The following is a 5,170-nucleotide window of genomic DNA, read 5'->3' on the forward strand; positions in this document are numbered from 1 at the left end:
CCCTAAATATAGCCCTGGCCCGCCTGGCAGTCGACTGAAAGTTCGAGCCACAGAAAATGTGTGACGAGCCCCATTCGACCATCCAAAAGTGCCCCCAAAGGAAGGCTTTGGGTACATCTGAACTCCCCAGGGGAGCCTTTATGCAGCCCCACATGCAACTGGACCCTCCGGGTTCACTCTTTCACCGCAAGCCTAAATATAGCCCTCGGCGCAATGGGAGAAGACTGAAAAAGCGGGCCTCAGAAAACGCATTGCGATTCCCCTTGGACCATCCAAAAGTGCTCCCAAAGGAAGGCTTTGGGTACAACTGGACTCCCCAGGGGAGCCTTAACGCAGCCCCACATGCAACTGGACCCTCCGTATTCGCTCTTTCACAGCAACCCTAAATATAGCCCTGGCCCGCCTGGCAGTCGACTGAAAACTCGGGCCCCAGAAAATGCATGAAAAGCCTAATTCGCCCATCCAAAAGTGCCCCCAGAGGAAGGCTTTGGGTACAACTGAGCTCCCCAGGGGAGCCTTTACGCAGCCCCACATGCAACTGGACCCTCCTTGTTCACTGTTTACGAGCAACCCTAAATATACCCCTAGCCAGCATGGCAGAAGACTGAAAACTCGGGCCACAGAAAAAGCGTTTCAAGCCCCTTTCGCCCATCCAGAAGTGCCCCCAAAGGAAGGCTTTGGGTACAACTGAACTCCCCAGGGGAGCCTTTACGCAGCCCCACATGCAACTGGACCCTCCGGGTTCACTCTTTCACCGCAAGCCTTAATATAGCCCTAGCACGCCTGGCAGTCCACTGAAAGTTCGAGCCACAGAAAATGTGTTACGAGCCCCATTCGACCATCCAAAAGTGCCCCCAAAGGAAGGCTTTGCGTACAAGTGAACTCCCCAGGGGAGCTTTTATGCAGCCCCACATGCAACTGGACCCTCCGGGTTCACTCTTTCACCGCAAGCCTAAATATAGCCCTCGGCGCAAAGGGAGAAGACTGAAAAAGCGGGCCTCAGAAAACGCATTGCGATTCCCCTTGGACCATCCAACAGTGCTCCCAAAGGAAGGCTTTGGGTACAACTGGACTCCCCAGCGTAGCCTTAACGCAGCCCCACATGCAACTGGACCCTCCGTATTCGCTCTTTCACAGCAACCCTAAATATAGCCCTGGCCCGCCTGGCAGTCGACGTAAACCTCGGGCCCCAGAAAATGCATTAAAAGCCTAATTCGCCCATCCAAAAGTGCCCCCAGAGGAAGGCTTTGGGTACAACTGAACTCCCCAGGGGAGCCTTTACGCAGCCCCACATGCAACTGGACCCTCCGTGTTCACTGTTTACGAGCAACCCTAAATATACCCCTAGCCACCATGGCAGAAGACTGAAAACTCGGCCTCCAGAAAAAGCGTTTCAAGCCCCTTTTGCCCATCCAGAAGTGCCCCCAAAGGAAGGCTTTGGGTACAAGTGAACTCCCCAGGGGAGCCTTAACGCAGCCCCACATGCAACTGGACCCTCCGGGTTCACTCTTTCACCGCAAGCCTAAATATAGCACTCGGCGCAATGGGAGAAGATTGAAAAAGTGGGCCTCAGAAAACGCATTGCGATTCCACTTGGACCATGCAAAAGTGCTCCCAAAGGAAGGCTTTGGGTAGAACTGGACTCCCCAGCGTAGCCTTAACGCAGCCCCACATGCAACTGGACCCTCCGTATTCGCTCTTTCACAGCAACCCTAAATATAGCCCTGGCCCGCCTGGCAGTCGACTGAAAACTCGGGCCACAGAAAATGCGTTAAAAGCCTAATTCGCCCATCCAAAAGTGCCCCCAGAGGAAGGCTTTGGGTACAACTGAACTCCCCAGGGGAGCCTTTACGCAGCCCCACATGCAACTGGACCCTCCTTGTTCACTGTTTACGAGCAACCCTAAATATAACCCAAGCGTGCATGGAAGAATACTGAAAACTCGGGCCATAGAAAAAGCGTTTCAAGCCCCATTCACCCATCCAGAAGTGCCCCCAAAGGAAGGCTTTGGGTACAAGTGAACTCCCCAGGGGAGCCTTTATGCAGCCCCACATGCAACTGGACCGTCCGGGTTCACTCTTTCACTGCAAGCCTAAATATAGCCCTCGGCGCAATGGGAGAAGACTGAAAAAGTGGGCCTCAGAAAACGCATTGCGATTCCCCTTGGACCATCCAAAAGTGCTCCTAATGGAAGGCTTTGGGTACAACTGGACTCCCCAGCGTAGCCTTAACGCAGCCTCACATGCAACTGGACCCTCCGTGTTCGCTCTTTACAGCAACCCTAAATATAACCCTAGACAGCATGGCAGAAGACTGAAAACTCGGGCCACAGAAAAAGCGTTTCAAGCCCCTTTTGCCCATCCAGAAGTGCCCCCAAAGGAAGGCTTTGGGTACAACTGAACTCCCCAGGGGAGCCTTAACGCAGCCCCACATGCAACTGGACCCTCCTTGTTCACTGTTTACGAGCAACCCTAAATATTCCCCTAGCCACCATGGCAGAAGACTGAAAACTCGGGCTCCAGAAAATGCGTTTCAAGCCCCATTCACCCATCCAAAAGTGCCCCCAAAGGAAGGCTTTGGGTACAAGTGAACTCCCCAGGGGAGCCTTTATGCAGCCCCACATGCAACTGGACCCTCCGGGTTCACTCTTTCACCGCAAGCCTAAATATAGCCCTAGCACGCCTGGCTGTCGACTGAAAGTTCGAGCCACAGAAAATGTGTTACGAGCCCTTTTGCCCATCCAGAAGTGCCCCCAAAGGAAGGCTTTGGGTACATCTGAACTCCCCAGGGGAGCCTTAACGCAGCCCCACATGCAACTGGACCCTCCGTATTCGCTCTTTCACAGCAACCCTAAATATAGCCCTGGCCCGCCTGGCAGTCGACTGAAAACTCGGGCCTCAGAAAATGCATTAAATCCTAATTCGCCCATCCAAAAGTGCCCCCAGAGGAAGGCTTTGGGTACAAGTGAACTCCCCAGGGGAGCCTTTATGCAGCCCCACATGCAACTGGACCCTCCGTGTTCGCTCTTTACAGCAACCCTAAATATAACCCTAGCCAGCATGGCAGAAGACTGAAAACTCGAGCCATAGAAAAAGCGTTTCAAGCCCCTTTCGCCCATCCAGAAGTGCCCCCAAAGGAAGGCTTTGGGTACAAGTGAACTCCCCAGGGGAGCCTTTATGCAGCCCCACATGCAACTGGACCCTCCGGGTTCACTCTTTCACCGCAAGCCTAAATATAGCCCTCGGCGCAATGGGAGAAGACTGAAAAAGCGGGCCTCAGAAAACCCATTGCGATTCCCCTTGGACCATCCAAAAGTGCCCCCAAAGGAAGGCCTTGGGTACAACTGGACTCCTCAGGGGAGCCTTAACGCAGCCCCACATGCAACTGGACCCTCCGTATTCGCTCTTTCACAGCAACCCTAAATATAGCCCTGGCCCGCCTGGCAGTCGACTGAAAACTCGGGCCCCAGAAAATGCATTAAAAGCCTAATTCGCCCATCCAAAAGTGCCCCTAGAGGAAGGCTTTGGGTACAAGTGAACTCCCCAGGGGAGCCTTTACGCAGCCCCACATGCAACTGGACCCTCCGGGTTCACTCTTTCACAGCAACCTTAAATATAGCCCTGGCCCGCCTGGCAGTCGACTGAAAACTCTGGCAACAGAAAATGCGTTAAAAGCCTAATTCGCCCATCCAAAAGTACCCCCAGAGGAAGGCTTTGGGTACAAGTGAACTCCCCAGGGGAGCCTTTACGCAGCCCCACATGCAACTGGACCCTCCTTGTTCACAGTTTACGAGCAACCCTAAATATACCCCTAGCCAGCATGGCAGAAGACTGAAAACTCGGGCCACAGAAAAAGCGTTTCAAGCCCCTTTCGCCCATCCAGAAGTGCCCCCAAAGGAAGGCTTTGGGTACAAGTGAACTCCCCAGGGGAGCCTTTATGCAGCCCCACATGCAACTGGACCCTCCGTATTCGCTCTTTCATAGCAACCCTAAATATAGCCCTGGCCCGCCTGGCAGTCGACTGAAAACTCGGGCCCCAGAAAATGCATTAAAAGCCTAATTCGCCCATCCAAAAGTGCCCCCAGAGGAAGGCTTTGGGTACAAGTGAACTCCCCAGTGGAGCCTTTATGCAGCCCCACATGCAACTGGACCCTCCGTTGTCACTCTTTACAGCAACCCTAAATATAACCCTAGCCAGCATGGCAGAAGACTGAAAACTCGGGCTCCAGAAAATGCGTTTCAAGCCCCATTCACCCATCCAGAAGTGCCCCCAAAGGAAGGCTTTGGGTACAAGTGAACTCCCCAGGGGAGCATTTATGCAGCCCCACATGCAACTGGACCCTCCGGGTTCACTCTTTCACCGCAACCCTAAATATAGCCCTGGCCCGCCTGGCAGCCGACTGAAAACTCGGGCCCCAGAAAATGCGTTAAAAGCCTAATTCGCCCATCCAAAAGTGCCCCCAGAGGAAGGCTTTGGGTACAACTGAATTCCCCAGGGGAGCCTTTACGCAGCCCCACATGCAACTGGACCCTCCGGGTTCACTCTTTCACCGCAAGCCTAAATATAGCCCTCGGCGCAATGGGAGAAGACTGAAAGAGTGGGCCTCAGAAAACGCATTGCGATTCCCCTTGGACCATCCAAAAGTGCTCCTAATGGAAGGCTTTGGGTACAACTGGACTCCCCAGCGTAGCCTTAACGCAGCCTCACATGCAACTGGACCCTCCGTATTCGCTCTTTCACAGCAACCCTAAATATAGCCCTGGCCCGCCTGGCAGTCGACTGAAAGTTCGAGCCACAGAAAATGTGTGACGAGCCCCATTCGACCATCCAAAAGTGCCCCCAAAGGAAGGCTTTGGGTACATCTGAACTCCCCAGGGGAGCCTTTATGCAGCCCCACATGCAACTGGACCCTCCGGGTTCACTCTTTCACCGCAAGCCTAAATATAGCCCTCGGCGCAATGGGAGAAGACTGAAAAAGCGGGCCTCAGAAAACGCATTGCGATTCCCCTTGGACCATCCAAAAGTGCTCCCAAAGGAAGGCTTTGGGTACAACTGGACTCCCCAGGGGAGCCTTAACGCAGCCCCACATGCAACTGGACCCTCCGTATTCGCTCTTTCACAGCAACCCTAAATATAGCCCTGGCCCGCCTGGCAGTCGACTGAAAACTCG

The sequence above is a fragment of the Anas acuta genome, unplaced genomic scaffold, assembly GCF_963932015.1.
Source record: "Anas acuta unplaced genomic scaffold, bAnaAcu1.1 SCAFFOLD_143, whole genome shotgun sequence".
Taxonomy (NCBI): Eukaryota; Metazoa; Chordata; class Aves; order Anseriformes; family Anatidae; genus Anas; species Anas acuta.